This window comes from Palaemon carinicauda, chromosome 18 (genome assembly GCF_036898095.1).
Source record: "Palaemon carinicauda isolate YSFRI2023 chromosome 18, ASM3689809v2, whole genome shotgun sequence".
Taxonomy (NCBI): Eukaryota; Metazoa; Arthropoda; class Malacostraca; order Decapoda; family Palaemonidae; genus Palaemon; species Palaemon carinicauda.
The window spans coordinates 37483439-37501349 of NC_090742.1; the positions used below are offsets into that span (position 1 = coordinate 37483439).

The 17911-nt window shown below is 40.0% G+C and overlaps 1 long non-coding RNA gene across 1 annotated transcript in view; it reads right to left on the reverse strand.

Annotated features, from left to right (window-relative positions):
* Positions 1 to 258: 258 nt before the first annotated feature.
* The window catches only part of LOC137657777 (uncharacterized), a 121425-nt gene continuing 103772 nt past the window's right edge, over positions 259 to 17911 (reverse strand). Inside the window, exon 5 of the long non-coding RNA XR_011047201.1 lies at positions 259 to 709. This is a non-coding gene — a long non-coding RNA (uncharacterized lncRNA). The remainder of the gene's footprint in view (positions 710 to 17911) is intronic.

Genomic DNA, 17911 nt, shown 5'->3' on the forward strand with positions numbered 1-17911 from the left:
ATAGTGGTTTTCACACGCCCCTGCTTTATACACGACGCCCACTGGGTGCTCGCGTGAGGGTAGTAACCTCTGCATTCCATACTTTAACTTTCTCTGGTATATTTGGAAGTATTTATATCAGAAAAGTGTAAGGAAGGACCCTTTTCACCGGGCATCACAGGTCGACCCAGAAATGTATTTTACCACATGTTTTCTTACATGAAGGTAGAATTAAAAAAAAAAATGAAATTACAATTTTCCCTATATTAAGAGACCTCATATGACAGAGTATTCCCTATACAGCCCGTTTCTTTTAATATAAAAGTTCCCAACTGGGGGGGGGGGGATTCTAGTCTGGAATCAAAATTCTGGAAACTATCAGAAAAATAATTTTCACTGATTTTCCTCTTCTCAGAGAACCCGTTTCCTGAACTTTACCCACTTTCATTCTTGTTTTATTTTCTTTCTTTCTTTTTCAGCTTGCTCTTTTCTACTGATGTCGTAATATGATCTCTTGTTTATTTCAGGTCCGCAAGAGATCATGTCGAAAAAATGAACATGTTCAGAAGCATATCTGGACTTCGGTTTTACCTTCGCTATGAATAATGGGGAACATCTGCCACAATGTGTCATCCGCACAAAGACCTTGAGCATGAAGCTATTCCATCTGAAGCAACACCTTCAAGGATGCCATCTCGAACTACAGAACAAGGATCGTCAATACTTCAAGCTGAAACAAAATTATTATTATTATTACTAGCTAAGCTACAACCCTAGTTGGCAAAGCAAGATTCTATAAGCCCAAGGGCTCCAACAGGGAAAAATAGCCCAGTGAGGAAAGGAAATATTGAAATAAATAAACGACATAAGTGATAAAAATTAAAAAAAAAAAAACTTTACAACATTACAACATATTTAATTTATAAACTATAAAAGGACTCGTGCAAGCCTGTTCCATATAAAAACATTTGCTGCGAGTTTGAACTTTTTGAAGTTCCACTGATTCAACTACCTTATTAGGAAGATCATTCCACAACTTGGTAACAGCTGGAATAAAACTTTTAGAATACTGTGAAGTATTGAGCCTCATGATGGAGAAATCCTGACTATTAGAATTAACTGCATGTCTAGTATTACGAACAGGATGGAACTGTCCAGGAAGATCTGAATGTAAACGATGGTCAATTATAAAAAATCTTAGGCAACATGCATAATGAACTAATTGAACGACGGTGCCAAAGGTTAATATCTAGATCAGGAATAAGAAATTTAATAAACCAGAAGTTCCTGTCCAATAAATTAAGATGAGAATCAGCAGCTGAAGATCAGACAGAACAATACTTGAAACAAGGTAAAATGAAAGAATTAAAACAAAGACGACGACAAGACTGCACTCAACTGCAACGTGTTGTCAGGAAATGGACGCTATTGTGAAAGTGTCATACTAAGTCTTGTAGAATATTGTGAGGGAAAAGAAACCACACACGAATTGGTGAAACATTGGTGAAACCCTGTATGCTGCAGTACGTGAAGTTGGTCCTTGGTGAGACTGCCCACAAAAAGATGACCCAGATTTCCCTTTCATACTACGCCATTCGGTCATGGAACAATGATATGGCTGAGGGCATCAAGAACCCACGATCAAATCTCAGGATGTAATGTACCTTATCAATTACTTTTTTGAAGACAGCAACATCAGCTGGGAGTCTCTGGTTGGGGTGTGCACGGATGGTGCCCCAGCCATGCTTGGCTCTTGATCGAGATTTGTCACGCACGTCAAGCAAAAGAATCCGACAGTGGAATAGACGCATTGTCTGATACACAAAGAGGGGCTTTCAAGCAGCATCTCAAGACTGTCGTCCAAGAGTTCTGCTCTGAACACTCGGCTGTTCCGTCAGCTCTGTGAAGTCATGGAAGCTGACCACGAATCATTGCTGTTTCATACTCGGGTGAGGTGGCTCTCAAAGGGAAACGTTGCAGCGAGTCCTGGGATTGTAGCTTTCCTTCAGGCCCCAGTGTGTATTGTGCTTCTGGAGGCATTGGAGGAAGAGTTTTTCTGTGTGCGGCTGTCCTACCTCTGATATTTTCAGTACATTGAACAAGCTCAACAGGAAACTGCAGGGCTAAGGGGGGCAACATTTTTTTTCAGTCTGACAAGATCAGAGGTTTTTGTGGCTAAACTGGAACTGTGGAAGAAAAGAGCGGGGAGCGTAAGTTTTTCCTCATTCCTCGCTCGGAACGAATCTGTGGAGGATGGTCTACCTGATCCGATAGCTGAGGATATCAAACAACACCTTGAAGGCTTGGAGGAAGAATTCACATATTACTTCCCGGGGATCACAAACTAGAGCAAAGAGAACAAGCTTATCAGACCCATTTCAGAGGAATGTTGATGATGTGCCAGAAGTGTGGCAGGAAGAGTTCCTGGACTTTTAAGAAACTGGCTCTCCGCTACAAAGGATGCTCTCCAAAATATGGAACCGTTATAGTTTTGGACCCAAGTCCGAGGAACCTACCTGCTACTTGCGATCATTGTTCTGCGGATGTTGTTCCAGTTTTCTTCCACCTACCTGTGTGAGACAGGATTTTTGTCACCGATACACCTTAAAACAAAGGCATGCAACAAGTTGAGGTGTAGGCGGAGGCAGATCTTCAATGTGCGCCCTTCATAACTCCCCCGGACATTGAAGGACTCGTGAAGAGCAAACAATGCCAGCAGTCACACTAAAATGCTGTGTTGTGTTAGCGTTCTTACTCAATACTATTTAGTGTTAGCTGTGTTAGTGCATATGGAAAATAAATTAGTAAATAGTCTGTGTTTTAACTATTCTTTCTCTCATACACAAAGAATTCTAGTAGATGGTTGAATCGGGTGCAGTGGAAAATGACTCAAAAGAAGGTTGGGAACAGATTGTATTACCAGCAAATGCCTTATTCTCTGAAATATGGGCCAAAAAGATTATTAAATAGTCCTCTCTCCTACCTAACTGCTTGTCCATTTGGATTGTTATTGATCCCCCCACATAGTTTGTTCACCTTCCCCACCACTGAGTGAGAGAGAAGCAGTACCAGTGTTTCACAGATATAAAATAAAAAGTCAAGGCCAAACTGTTAGAATTTCATTTTGGACCAAAGTCTACTTCTTAATCGAATAGTCTGTTGAGGTTTTTTCCTAATGCAAGTCATAATATTAATGACCTAGTAAATATATTTCCATTAGTTACAATTCTAAACAAATTTTTTAAATGAAGCTATCAAATCAAAATTTTAGGTACAAAGTAAAGCTAAAATGTACTTAAAGCTTCTAATTAATATATGGCTGAAAAAAAGGTTAGCAATTTGTTGACTTATTTGTAGAAGATTGAATGAATGGCAAACAGACATATTTCAGTATAATCTATTTAGTTATACTGTATGATTGAAATACAAACACTATTTAGTCAATAACATCAAATAGTGAAACCACATTTTTTGGGCTCGGCCATGTCATCCTGATGGAAGAAGATTCCTTTAGGTAGCTTTCTAAGGGATATTTGGCTACAGTGATACTCCCAGAGAATTAACCGCAGGTTTCCAGAATTCTAACTTCTGGCGCGAGTATCCTTAATATAACTTTTAAGGATATCGCATAATATCAGGGGACGTATTTCTTGATACGACACATAGCAATCTTCATCCCAAATAGTTTTCGCTTTGAGGGGGAAGAGTGGCGAAATTGAAGGGGAGCCGTTATCAAGGTTACCCGGTGGATCCCCTCCAGTACTACTACGGCGTAACCATTCCTTTTGTAGTAGCTAATTAAGCACAGTGTTTCTCCCAACTGCTCTCAGTTTTATTACTATTACAAGGATTTTTGCAATGCAATCTCCAGCATCTTCATCCTCTGGAAAGTTGAGTATTTAATCTTTCCTGTGTATAGTTTTTGGCTCCCTTATCACAGTTAAATTAGCATAATTTGGATGTGTTTAGTGGAGCAGAGCCATCACCGGAGGCAGCTATTTTGTACCGCTGTCGTACGCCATAAATGCTTTATTTAGTTAGTAGTACGACGTCCCTGGTACAGTATTTAGCTATACAGTGAACCCTCGCTACTTCGCGGTTCGACCATCGCGGATTCACCACTTCGCGGGTTTTTTTCATAACCCATATATATATACATATCGCGGATTTTCCAGAAATTTCGAAAATACCGCGATATCTGAAGACCCCAAATACGATATTTCGTTACCTGTAATTCCATTAATACTGTAATTAGTAATATCTGCTCTTACTGATTGTTCATTGCATTACATGACATATAATTCAGCACAGAAAGAAATAAAACACGAAAAGAGAATATGATCATACGATAATTCAGTACTGTATACAGTACGTAGTAAAATTAAATCGAACTTGAAACGCAAATCAGATGCAGTCATACCATATTAGAATGGTGTAAGGCTGCTGATGGCTACTAGTGTACTACAAATGTAATGGATGTGCTTCTTTTCCATGAATCTTTTGTATGTATACGTACGTAGTACTGCATCCAATAATATTCTTTGTTGCAGAAAATCACATTTCGAATAAGCGTACGAGAGAGAGAGAGAGAGAGAGAGAGAGAGAGAGAGAGAGAGAGAGAGAGAGAGAGAGAGAGAGAGAGACACATCCTACAACAAAAGCGTAAAATAGCGTACGTAAAGCTGTATTATTATTATTGTTATTATTATTATTATTGTTGTTGTTGTTATTAAAATTATTATTGTTATCATTATTATTATTATTATTATTACTGTACAGTACAGTATACGCAGGGTATCTTGTACTTTGAATTGGTAACCTACGTAGCATATAAGACGGGTTGTGATTGGTTCAAGCGCTGATAGATGACGAATCAGAACTAAAGTTTTGTTATCTAGCCTGTGATTGGTGTTTTGCCCGCATCTCTCACTTCCAGCATCTACGTTTTCGCAGTCACTTTGTCTCCTGCCGTATCGCTGTGTATTCGTTAAGTTATTGTGAACTTTAATCTGTGCTGTGCGTGACTGTTTTAAGTTGAACTTTTTGTTGAACTTTCTGTTAAACCCTACTGTACAATGCCTCCCAAGCGTTCTGCTTCTACTAAGGCTGGTAGTGAGCCTAAACACCACCGAAAGATGATGACGATTGCTGAGAAGGTGACGCTTCTCGATATGTTAAAAGACAAAAGTTACGCGGCCGCAGACCTCGAAGACCTGACGAAATCGGCCTGTGAAGAAGACAGTGAAACACAGGAAAAGATCTAAGAACATGTCGAAGAAACGGGCTTAACATTAGAACGGCTTGCCAAGCTCTGCAAGCTTGCGAAGGAGGTGAAAGAAATGTTGCAAGAGTGGGACGAGGATATGGTTCGTTCTATGCAATTCTGCAACAAGATCGATGAACACATGACTCCCTACAGGATGCTCTTGCGAAAAATGAAGCAGCGGCAGCAACTTCCGATCACAATGCCCTCGGAAGAAATTGAAGAAGTGTCTCAGGAAGAAGTTGAAGAGGTGTCCCAGGAAAAGACACCTCCGTCTGAAGAGACATAAAATACTGTACTATCATTGGCTGCACAGTAGAAGACATCATCAGCTTCATCATCATCATTTCTACTGTGCAGCAAATTCATCGCCATCATCATTCAAGTTTTTCTTGAACTTCTTTCGTGGTGAGTACAGTAACAATCTTTATTTTTTACTTTAATATTCTAACATTTTAATATTTGTGCCTGTTTTAGTTTAGTACTGTATGCATTAAGTTAAAGGGAAGGTTTTAAAAGTCTGAAGAGTATACATGTTGTAACCTATCATATTTTTTTTATTTAAAATTTACATTTACGTACGTAAAACAATCAATCAATCAATCAATCAATCTCAATCTCTCTCTCTCTCTCTCTCTCTCTCTCTCTCTCTCTCTCTCTCTCTCTCTCTCTCTCTCTCTCCATTAATAATCCTCAACAATTGATTAGAAAATGTGATGCCTGTCATGTCCCAACACATCCCACATGTGCTGAAATACAGCAAAAAATAAAAAATAAAGACACAAAGGTATTCTGCTCAACATGCTTAGTCTGGATAGAAAATATAATTAAGTCGAGACTAAATCTGCAAATAGTTGAAGATAAAGAAGAGGAAGAAGAAGAAACAGAAGAAGAAGAAGAAGAAAAAGAAGAAGAAGAGAACAATGAACAGGATATGTGTAAGGATGCAGAAGAAATCATTGATATAACCTATGATGCCATCCAACAACATACTTATGAAGAAATAAATTACCAGATGGAAACAAATAATAGACCCAAGAGAGACTACCCGGACCTACATAATTTTAGGGAAGAGCAAGAACAAGAAAAAATAGAAAAGAAGGATATAGTCTGCAATATGCTGAAAAGAGGGAATTGCAGATTTGGCGAAAGATGCTACTACAAGCATCCAAAGATATGCCATAATTATGAAATATATGGTAAATGTGCGTATTTAGACGGATATGGAGACGAATGCAGAGATCTCCATCCAAAAATATGCAAAAACCTAAAAGAAGGAAAAGGATGCATTTACAACAAAAAATGTCGATATATGCATCCTGCAACCATGAATGAAAGTAAGAAAACTCAGCAAACTGAAAAGAAAAATGAAAGCAAAAAAGAAACAAAAAAGCAGGCCGTGTATATACCGCGCTTTGAACCAAGAGCCCCCAGATATGAGGTCTTTCAACCCAAACCTGCACATTTAGAGCCCAACTACAAAGAATGCATCTATAATGCCAGGGGTTGGTGCAGATATGGGGACAGTTGCAGGTATACACACACAAATAAATATGAAGGCGAAAGAGCAAATATAATAGAAAAGTTGGATTTTTTAATGGCAGAATTCCGGGAAATGAAGAAAAGAACATCATATCAGAACAGGAAGGAAGCATGGGAGAATCCATATTATTACCAATATTAAATAATGGGGATGAAACACAAACCATAATAGTAATGAATGCACAGGGTTTAGTCACGAGTAACTCTAAAAGGAAAATAGAGTTCTTAGAAGAACTAACCCAAATTGAAAAAATAGATATATTAAATATAAGTGAAACATGGTATTCCCAAGAGACTGGCAGTGATGACCAGATAAAGGGTTTCCAAACTTATAGATCAGACAGAAAAAATAGGAATCAAGGAGGAACCGCAATATATGGAAGAGACATAAATCAAGGAAAAGTATGTGAAAAATACAGCAACACAGAATGTGAATTGATTGCGGTAGAATTTGAATTTGAAAAACTAATGAATATTGTAGTTTACAGACCCCCAAACACTAAGGAGTTTGACATAATAATAGAAAAAATAGATGATATATGTAGAAACCATAAAGACTGGAATATACTCCTATCCGGAGATTTTAACTTTCCTTTCGTGGATTGGAAAGAACGGATAGAAGAAAGTGGTTGTATGTATACATATAAAAAAGATAGTAATAGTAGTGCAGAAGATAAGAGGCAATTTGAAAAGCTTCAAGATATGCTATTAGAACATAATATGCAACAAATAAACCACATTCCAACAAGAAAGGAAAATGTCCTAGATCTAGTATTTGTGAATGAGGTGAATTATGTTAAAGAAATAATAGTGTATAACACGGGAATTTCAGACCACAATGTCATAGAATTGATAGTTCATTCCAAAGCAAGTGATCACAGAATTAATAAAAGCACAAAACTTTGGGAAGGATATGGAAAATATAACTTTTACAGTAAGAATATAAAATGGTCAGAAATAAATGAAGAACTGAATAAAGAATGGAAAAATGTATTTATAAGTGATAATATACAGGTAAATACGGATATACTGTACAAAATACTGGAGAAAATTGTTGAAAAATATGTACCGAAAAAAAACAATAAACAAAAGACGTACATACCAAGAGACAGAAGGATCTTATTTCAGAAAATTAAAAAGTGGAAGAAAAATCTTGCAAAAGAAAAAAATGTGTGGAAAATGAGGGAAATAAAATGTAAGATAGAAAATGCAGAACAAGAGATTATACAGTCGAAAGAAAATGAAAAAAGGGACTTAGAAGAAAGGACACTTCAAAATATAAAAAGAAACCCCAAACTACTTTACTCCTATGCAAAAAAGATGAATAAAAGGAGAATAGAAATAGGCCCTCTAAGAATTGAAGGACGGCTAACGAATGAAAAAAGGAAATATGCAACATATTAGCAGAAAAATATAAGAGTGAGTTCACGCCAAGAATTGCGAATGAGAATAATGAAACAGAAATGAGAGAAGAAAATGTTGAATATCTAACGGATATAGATATTAATGAAGCAGATATTGTCACGGCTATAAACGAAATTAAAAATGGATCGGCAGCCGGACCAGATGGAGTTCCAGCGATTTTGTTAAAAAAAACTGCAAACGCTATCGCGAAGCCACTTGCAATACTGCTAAGACAGAGTATAGATATGAGCGAAATATATGTTAAACATAAATTAGCTTATATAACCCCTATCTTCAAAAGTGGATCAAGACTAGAGGCAAGCAATTATAGACCTGTTAGTCTAACATCACATATTATGAAAGTGTATGAGAGGGTAATAAAAAAGAAAATAATGAACCATTTGGTCAAAAATAATTTGTTTAATATGGGTCAACATGGTTTCGTACCTGGAAAAAGTACACAGACCCAACTGATAGCTCACTATGAAAACATATACAATAATATGATAAATGAAAAAGACACAGATGTGATCTATCTAGATTTTGCAAAAGCCTTTGACAAGGTAGACCATAACATATTGGAGAAAAAAATGAGAAAGCATAATATTGTGGGAAAGATAGGAAAATGGGTAAAAGAATTCCTGCAAAACAGAAAACAGATAGTGGTTGCAAATGACGAGAAATCAGATGAAGCCCAGGTAATATCTGGTGTGCCCCAAGGTACGGTATTAGCTGCACTGCTATTTGTTATTATGATCTCAGACATAGACTGTGATGTTGAAAACTCCGTAGTGAGAAGTTTCGCCGATGACACAAGAATAAGTAGAGAAATTACTTGTGATGAAGATAGGAACTCACTACAAAGAGATCTAAACAAAATATATGAATGGGCGGAGATAAATAGGATGGTATTTAACTCCGATAAATTCGAATCAATAAATTATGGAAACAGAGAAGGAATGGTGTATGCATACAAGGGACCTAATAATGAGACAATCACAAACAAGGAAGCAATTAAAGACCTTGGTGTAATTTTAAATAGGAATATGTTATGCAACGACCAAATAGCAACACTGTTGGCTAAATGTAAAGCAAAAATGGGAATGTTATTCAGACACTTTAAAACAAGAAAAGCTGAACACATGATTATGCTTTACAAAACTTATGTGCGTAGTACACTCGAGTACTGCAATGTGATATGGTACCCACACTACCAAAAGGATATTGCGCAAATAGAGAGTGTACAAAGGTCCTATACTGCTAGAATAGAAGAAGTTAAGGACCTTGATTACTGGGAAAGACTGCAATTTTTAAAACTATACAGTCTACAAAGGAGAAGAGAACACTACATGATAATACAAGCATGGAAGCAAATAGAAGGAATTGCTGAAAACATCATGGAGCTTAAAGTATCAGAAAGAGCAAGCCGAGGTAGATTAATAGTGCCAAAAAGCATTCCAGGTAAACTGAGAAAGGCGCACAGGACATTAATCCACTACGCACCAGCATCGATAATGCAGCGACTATTTAATGTGCTGCCAGCTCATCTAAGAAACATATCAGGAGTGAGCGTAGATGCGTTTAAAAATCAGCTCGATAAATACCTAAGATGCATCCCAGACCATCCAAGACTGGAAGATGCAAATTACACCGGAAGATGTATTAGCAACTCTCTGGTGGATATACGAGGTGCCTCACACTGAGGGACCTGGGGGAACCCAAACAAAAAATAAGGCAATAAGGTAAGGTAAGGCTCTCTCTCTCTCTCTCTCTCTCTCTCTCTCTCTCTCTCTCTCTCTCTCTCTCTCTCTCTCTCTCTCTCTAAATTGTTTTCCTGCTTTGCTATGTACAGTATGTACTGTATGATTTTATATAGATACGGTAAATAATATTTGTAATAACACATTTTCTAAAAGCTTTTACTGTAAATATCATTATTTATCACTTTCATCATGCACGTTAAATGCCTTCTTTGTTTACTGAGCGTGGTTGTTTACTGAGCGTACTTTATGCCGCCGTCGTTTCAGGCGGCGTCATAAAGAAAAACATTTCATTTGGAAGTCCTAAGAAAAATTAAGTAAAAAATTGGTAATAACAAAATCAACATGCTGTACTGAATAATCAATACAGTGAACCCTCGTTTATCGCGGTAGATAGGTTCCAGTCGCGGCCGCGATAGATGAAAATCCGCGAAGTAGTGACACCATATTTACCTATTTATTCAACATGTATATTCAGACTTTTAAAACCTTCCCTTGTACGTAGTACTGTTAACAAACTACCCTTTAATGTACAGAACACTTAATGCATGTACTACAGTACCCTAAACTAAAACAGGCACAAATATTAAAGGTGATTTTATATCATGCATTTCCTAAACATGCTAAAATGCACGATGAAAAATGGCAACCAATGTTTTGTTTACATTTATCTCTGATCATAATGAAGAAACAAACTGGAGGTAGAGCTTTGCTTATTACCCAGACATATTTCCCATACTTTTCCCTTAGAACTACATCTCATCTTCCTACTTTAGATATATATATATATATATATATATATATATATATATATATATATATATATGTGTGTGTGTGTGTGTATATATATATATATATATATATATATATTTATATGTATACACATATAGATACCTACATATATACATAAATACATGCATATATATATATATATATTACTGTATATATATGGGTTATGGAAAAAATCCGCGAAGTGGTGAATCCGCGATGGTCGAACCGCGAAGTAGCGAGGGTTCACTGTATAATCGATGCAAAAACTAACCTATACACAGATGTGTAAATGCGTTTGTTTCTTCATTATGATCAGAGATAAACGTAAACAAAACATTGGTTGCCATGTTTTATCGTGCTTTTTGACGTGTTTAGGAAACGCATGATATAAAATCGCCTTTAATATTTGTGCCTGTTTTAGTTTAGGGTACTGTAGTACATGCATTAAGTGTTCTGTACATTAAAGGGTAGTTTGTTAACAGTACTACGTACAAGGGAAGGTTTTAAAAGTCTGAATATACATGTTAAATAAATAGGTAAATATGGTGTCAATACTTCGCGGATTTTCACCTATCGCGGTCGGGTCTGGAACCTATCTACCGCGATAAACGAGGGTTCACTGTAATGAATTCTGGCTATTTAGGCAAATTATACTAGTGAAGATAAGATTACACATGTAATATTTCCTCTTCTGTTAAAAAGTTTCGATAGTATACGTTAGGGCCTCGGTGATATAGCATAGCCGAGATCCCGACTCAAGTTAGGCTAGCCTAACGCATTTTAGTATACAGTGATACCTCTGGATACGAAAGTTTCTGCTTACGAAAAATTCAGGATGCAAAAAGTGATTCGAAGATTTTTATGCCCCAGGATACGGATAAAATTTCAGGATACGAAAACCTTACGAGATCCCAACTCTTCGCCGAGAGTAATTTTAAAAAGCGCGCGCCGCCTGACTTTGAACTTGGGTAGACTCACTTACAGCATCCCACTCACCCATTGGTTATCTCCCTACTCAGACGCTAGCTGACGCCATAAGATCCTGCTTTCCTATTGGTCGGCAACTATCCCAGCTTGCCTACGCACGGGCGTTCATCTCTCTCTCTCTCTTTTCGTTCCGACCGCGGTATCGTTAACAGACATTGTGCGCTTTCGCTTGTTTGACTTAGTGTTTACAGTACATTCGTACGCCACGTGTTATCGTTAATAAACATTCGTTACTGTGCACTGTACTATATTAGTGTTTACTATACATAGACTGTATATAACGTTATGTAGTGTATTATATTACGTATTACTGTAGCCATGGGTCCCAAGAATGTTGCCGAAGGAAAGAAGAAGAAGACCATGCTCTCGATGGAGACGAAACTTGAAATCGTAAAAAAGTACGAGTCTGGCATGCGTTTAAGTGCGATCGCCAAGGAGTATGGCCGGAATCCGTCTACGATAGGCACCATCCTGAAGCAGAAGGCGGCCATCAAAGCAGCAACACCTTCTAAGGGCGTCACTATTTTCTCCAACAAGAGAACGCACGTGCATGACGAGATGGAGAGGCTGCTTCTTGTGTGGATCAAGGACAAAGAGATCTCAGGAGACACCATCACTGAGACTACAATTTGCCAGAAGGCCTCCGCCATTTTCGGTGATCTCGTGTGTGCTCAGGCCGAAGAAGGAGCAGGAGAAGGAACATCCCAGCAGGAACCCCCAGAGTTCAAGGCGTCTCGTGGGTGGTTCGAGAAGTTCAAGAAAAGGACTGGCATCCATTCAGTGGTACGGCATGGGGAGGCAGCCAGCTCGGACACGAAGGCCGCCGAAGCCTTTGTTAAAACGTTCGACGAGTTGACTCTGCAGGAAGGCTACAGTTCGCAGCAAGTTTTCAATTGCGACGAAACTGGGCTTTTCTGGAAGAAAATGCCTCGTCGGACGTTCATCACGGCGGCGGAGAAGAGGCTACCCGGACATAAGCCTATGAAGGACAGGCTTACCCTTGCTTTTTGTGCAAACGCCAGTGGGGACTGCAAGATAAAGCCCCTGCTGGTGTACCATTCAGAAAATCCCCGAGCCTTCAAAGCCCACAAAGTCATTAAGGAGAACCTTCCCGTGATGTGGAAGGCGAATGCAAAAGCCTGGGTAACGAGGCAACTGTTCATTGATTGGGTGAATGTCTGCTTCGGTCCGACTGTCCGAAAATATTTGGAAGAAAAGCGCCTCCCTATGAAATGTCTGCTGGTGTTGGACAATGCTCCAGCTCACCCTCCTGGCCTCGAGGAATATCTTCTGGCCGAGTATTCCTTCATTAAGGTCCTGTATCTACCGCCTAACACCACCCCTCTCCTCCAGCCCATGGACCAGCAAGTTATTTCTAATTTTAAAAAATTGTACACGAAGCATCTCTTCAAGAGATGTTTCCAAGTCACAGAGAGTACAAACCTCACTCTGCGTGAATTTTGGAAAGATCACTTCAACATCGTGATATGCCTCAAACTCATCGATCTCGCTTGGCAGGAAGTTTCGAGGCGTACCCTAAACTCATCTTGGAGGAAGCTGTGGCCTGATGCTGTCTCTGCACGAGACTTCGAGGGGTTCGGGAAGCCTGGAGGAGAAGCCGAGATCGTTGACGATCCTGAACCAATTCAGCAGTCTGAGGTGGCTGACATCGTACATCTTGGTACGTCCATAGGGCTGGAAGTTAGCGCGGAAGATATCGATGAACTTATCGAGGAGCACCACGAGGAGTTGTCGACGGACGACTTGAAGGAGTTGGAGACGATGCAAGTGAGTGATTTTCAAGAGCAGCTCTCTAGCGGTGATGAGGAGGATGTTGCACCTTTGAAAACGGCAGACATCAAGGAATTTCTTGCATGTTTCCATAAAATGGCAGACTACGTCGAAAAGGAACATCCAGAAAAAGTTTATACCAACCGTGCGCTTCAACACTGACCGTGCGCTTCAACACTGCAATGACGTTTGCCTAACGCATTTTAGAAATGTGTTGAAAAGTAGGCAGAAACAAGCTTCAATGGATAGTTTCTTATTAAAGAGGCCAGCGGTATTAGTAGGCCAAGACGAAGGTGAAAGTGAAGAAAAGAAACAGAAAAGAGGAAGGGATGAAGAATTAGAAGGTGAAAGTAAAGAAAAGAAACAGAAAAAAGAAAGTGATGAAGAAGTAGAAGAGATTTAGAAAATAAGAAAAACGTAAAGTTATAAAAAAGCAAAAAAAAAAAATTCAATTTTAAGTTTTACGTTACCGTTAAGTGTTAAAGTAATTTTTTCTTTCATTTTTATAGTTTTCCATACGTAATGTTAAGTGTTAATTATTTCTGCCATTTTTTTATTTCGTAAAGTTTAAGTGTTAATGTGTTAAGTGTGTAAATTACTGTACGTAGTCTGTCACTTGTTACGTTTTCTGCCTTATGCCATCCTCCTCTGCCGTGACTTCGTTATCGGACATCGTCTCAATCAATAGGTAAGTTTCAACTTTTTTGTTACACTAATTAACTGTAACCTTTTTTTCAGAGTGTACAGGTACTGTATCAATCATTAATTTAGGTGTACGTACAGGGAACAATACACCTTCACTGATCTATTAAATGCTTTACGTACATACAGTACCGTAACTTTTATACTGTACAGTAGTAAAGAAAACGGACCGTTTTCTTTGGGCTTGGGGGGGATAACTTGGCTATAACTACATTATTGAATAATCTCATAGTGGTTTCTGGAATGGATTAGGCTGTTTTTAACGGTTGTGTTAATTATTGAATGATAGAAATGGCTGCATTGCATGTTTATTACTACAGTTTAGCGTGTTTATGAAAGAAAAGGTGACTTTTTATAAGGCTTGGAACGGATTAGGCTATTTACATGTAAAACGCGACTCAGGATACGAAAATATCAGGATACGAAACCGCATCCTGAACGGATTAATTTCGTATCCTGAGGCATCACTGTACTTTAGTAACTTTATCCCCTTTTATCTTCTTGTATCGTTTTATCAATTCAATCGGAGAATTACTATCATAATTCGTTACTCATCTCTTTTAGAGATCTAAGGATAAACCCTTCCTTCCCTCTGAGTGCCGCCTGTAAAGGCAGCAACCCTATCCTTTGTCTTGCCATAGAGTAGTGTACTTCGGCTTGACTGAGATAAGTGTTTCTGTCCATCCTCTTTGCCGGTGAGAATCCCGGCTTTGAAATACGACAGTAACTCAGAGTATTCAGTCTTGTTGTCGGCAACTCTACCGATGGGGGATTAGTCATTCCCCTTCCGGTTACACAGTTGCCGGCATAGGAAGCCCGGCTTCCCTAGTCCACAACCGAAAGTGGTAGTACAGTTGCCGCCACCTTTCTCCCTTGTGGATTAGAAGACATTTCTTATATCCGGCAATGTCTTATGCTAAGGAATCGTTATTCCTCTGCCGCCCAAGACGGCGCCGGCATAGGAAACTGTTTCCTTGATTTGCAGCCGACAGTAGGAGGCATACCTGCCGCCTCCTTTTTTCCATGCAAAATATAAAACCCTTTCCCTTCCCCTTCGGTCCTTTAGTGATGGCCTAGCCGTCACAACCTCTGTGGCCGGTATTCTACAATCTCCCCGATTGCCAGGCTGATTACGATGCCGGCCGGGCTCCTACAAAGGCGGCCAGATTGCCGCTTCAACCTTCCCCCTAACGGAACGGAAGCAAGGCTCCGGGAAAGGTTGTGCCGGCCATGACGACTGCTGGTGGGAGACCCATTACAACTTTGAGTATTCTTCAGTCATCTCTTGGACTGCCATCCACAAACCCTGTAACCGGCAACAGATATTGTGGCTGGATGGAAGCTAGAATTAATACATTCTCTCACCTTCCATTTCAATCTTCATTCTGGGAAGAAGGCAGGAGAGGCAGTAGTCCCTTCAACCCTAATTATTGTACTAAACTATAATAATACAGTAGTCCTTCTATCCATTCTCTCTCTCTATCGGCTAGTGCCGCCAGATACTAGCCTAGCCGGTAGTATGCCGGCAGAACTACGGTATAAGAATATACAGTAGCCAGTATTCCTGCAGTATAGTAAATACAGCAGTTAGAAAACTACAGTATATAACATACAGTAGTATGATTTTTCAACATTCTGTGTATCCTTCCACAGTCCATTGTTGAGACTGCTATGCAAATGTTGAAGTGAAGTATTCCTTCAACATTCTGATGTATCTTAGATCATCAGAACAAAAATCTTTACCCTACAGTATTAATATTCACTTGTAGGGGAGTTAGTGCTAGTATACACTGATTCTAGCTCTATGTACTAGAGCTATTCCACCCTATATTTCTCTAATAAGGAAATTAATATATTAATATTGAGGAAGGTCACAGCAATTGCCTGGACAGGAAACACAGATGTGTGTCTTTCCTATTTCCTTTCTAGCTTACTATCCTAAGCTATAATTATAATAGTAAGAATTACTATTAATGCATGTGAATTTAAATCAGAGTGATAAATTACCTCATACTCATTTCACTCTTTCTTTCCTTACAGGAGGAGCCCAAGGTGAAGTGTGCAGTTATGTACGGCAACCACAAAAGTAGGAACTTTTGGGCCACAACATGTGCAGGTCTCATGCCCCCTGCTCCATCGCAACTGAAACCCTGAGGTATTGGGACCCGAAGGGCTGCACCATCTGCTTGGCCTTGATGTCCAAGGGTTTCGGTGATTCTAAGACGGCGGAGTCGAGGGATGCTGCGAGGGAAACGCTTCGAAAGTGGGTAAGAGGGTTCCAGAAGAACTCTCCTTGACCTTACCTACCAAGCGAGACAATCAGAAGCCTTCTGTTCCCTAAGGCAACGTCCGATGCGGTTGTGCCTCAGGTACGAGTCGAGCCTCCCTGCATACAACTGGCGATTGAGGCCGACATTAATAAGGCTTTGGAAGGCATGGACATCCATCAGAAAAAGATGTCAGGTGTCCTCAAACACTGAAAAGGATCTCCTTCAAGGAGACCCTGAAGAAATGGTGGCCCAGCCACCTGAGGAGGAAGAAGAATCCGGATCGAAAGAGACGGAAGACCCTCTAATGTCTGTGACGGCATATCAACCTGTGCCGTTAACCTCTTCGGCCCCAACCCCTCAACCAAACCCGCTGTTCCCCAAGGGCGAAGCGTTAATGGTGCAGATCCATTTGATGATGGAAACTATGCGCAAGGAACAGCAAGAGATGAGAAAGGAAGTTGTGGAAGCACACCGCGCAGCCGCTTCTCGCGGCTCCTACAAGCGGCCCAGAGTCACCGACTTACCTCAGTGCTCCGAAACCAACCCCCGGAGGTATGGGGAGTTCATGCCCATGATGAATGGGAAACTCTACGTCTCGGAGAAGATGGGGGCCATACCCCTCAACGATCTTCATTCTGGCCAAACTTTGCAGCTTACCCGGAATGCTTTATCAGGTTGAAGAACGAACCTGCGTCTAAAGAAGAGACGGAACCTAAGGAGGTCATGGTCTTTAACCATGACAAGGCACAGGCTCTCGACGAGTAGCCTGAAGAAAGCAGTATATACGAACTCGAAGGTTTCTGCTTTGAGCAAGAGGCATCCTACCTTCCTTGCTCCTTCCTCCAGAGCTTTTCCCTTCACGTCTAAAGCTCTCCACTGCATACTAAAGGCAGTTGATGCGGGCAAACCACGCCCTACGCTAGAGGAGTGTAGATCATTGTCTCTAGCCCTGCCTACGGGCGAGAAGGACTGAAACGAGGTCCATCTAACCTTCTCGATCGCAAAACTAGATGCAGATAACGCAGGACAGCAGTTCTACGAGAACCTGCCGAAGCTGTCGGACTTTCTTCTGCGAAGAGAACAGGAGACAAAAGAGAGACTAGCCACCTCACTCTCTCTAGAACTGCATGGAGATGTGTGCAGGCATCTCAAGCACCCCAGATATGTACACGGTCCTAGCCAAGATGCACTTGGCTACACTAAGTTAAGGACAAGTACGCTTTTGTGAAGGCCAGGAGGGCCTGTACAGAGTACGTGTTTGCCAATGCAATGATCAAGCACGAGCCTAGGAAGTTGATTACTTCATGTATCTGGGGCAAGGACCTCTTCCCAAAGGAAGCAGTCCAAGAGGTAGTTGCTAAAGCCGCCACGAAGAATAGTTATCTTCTCCAAAAGTGGGGCATGTCTTCCAAAAAGGAAATCATCCTCTGACGCTGGTCCCC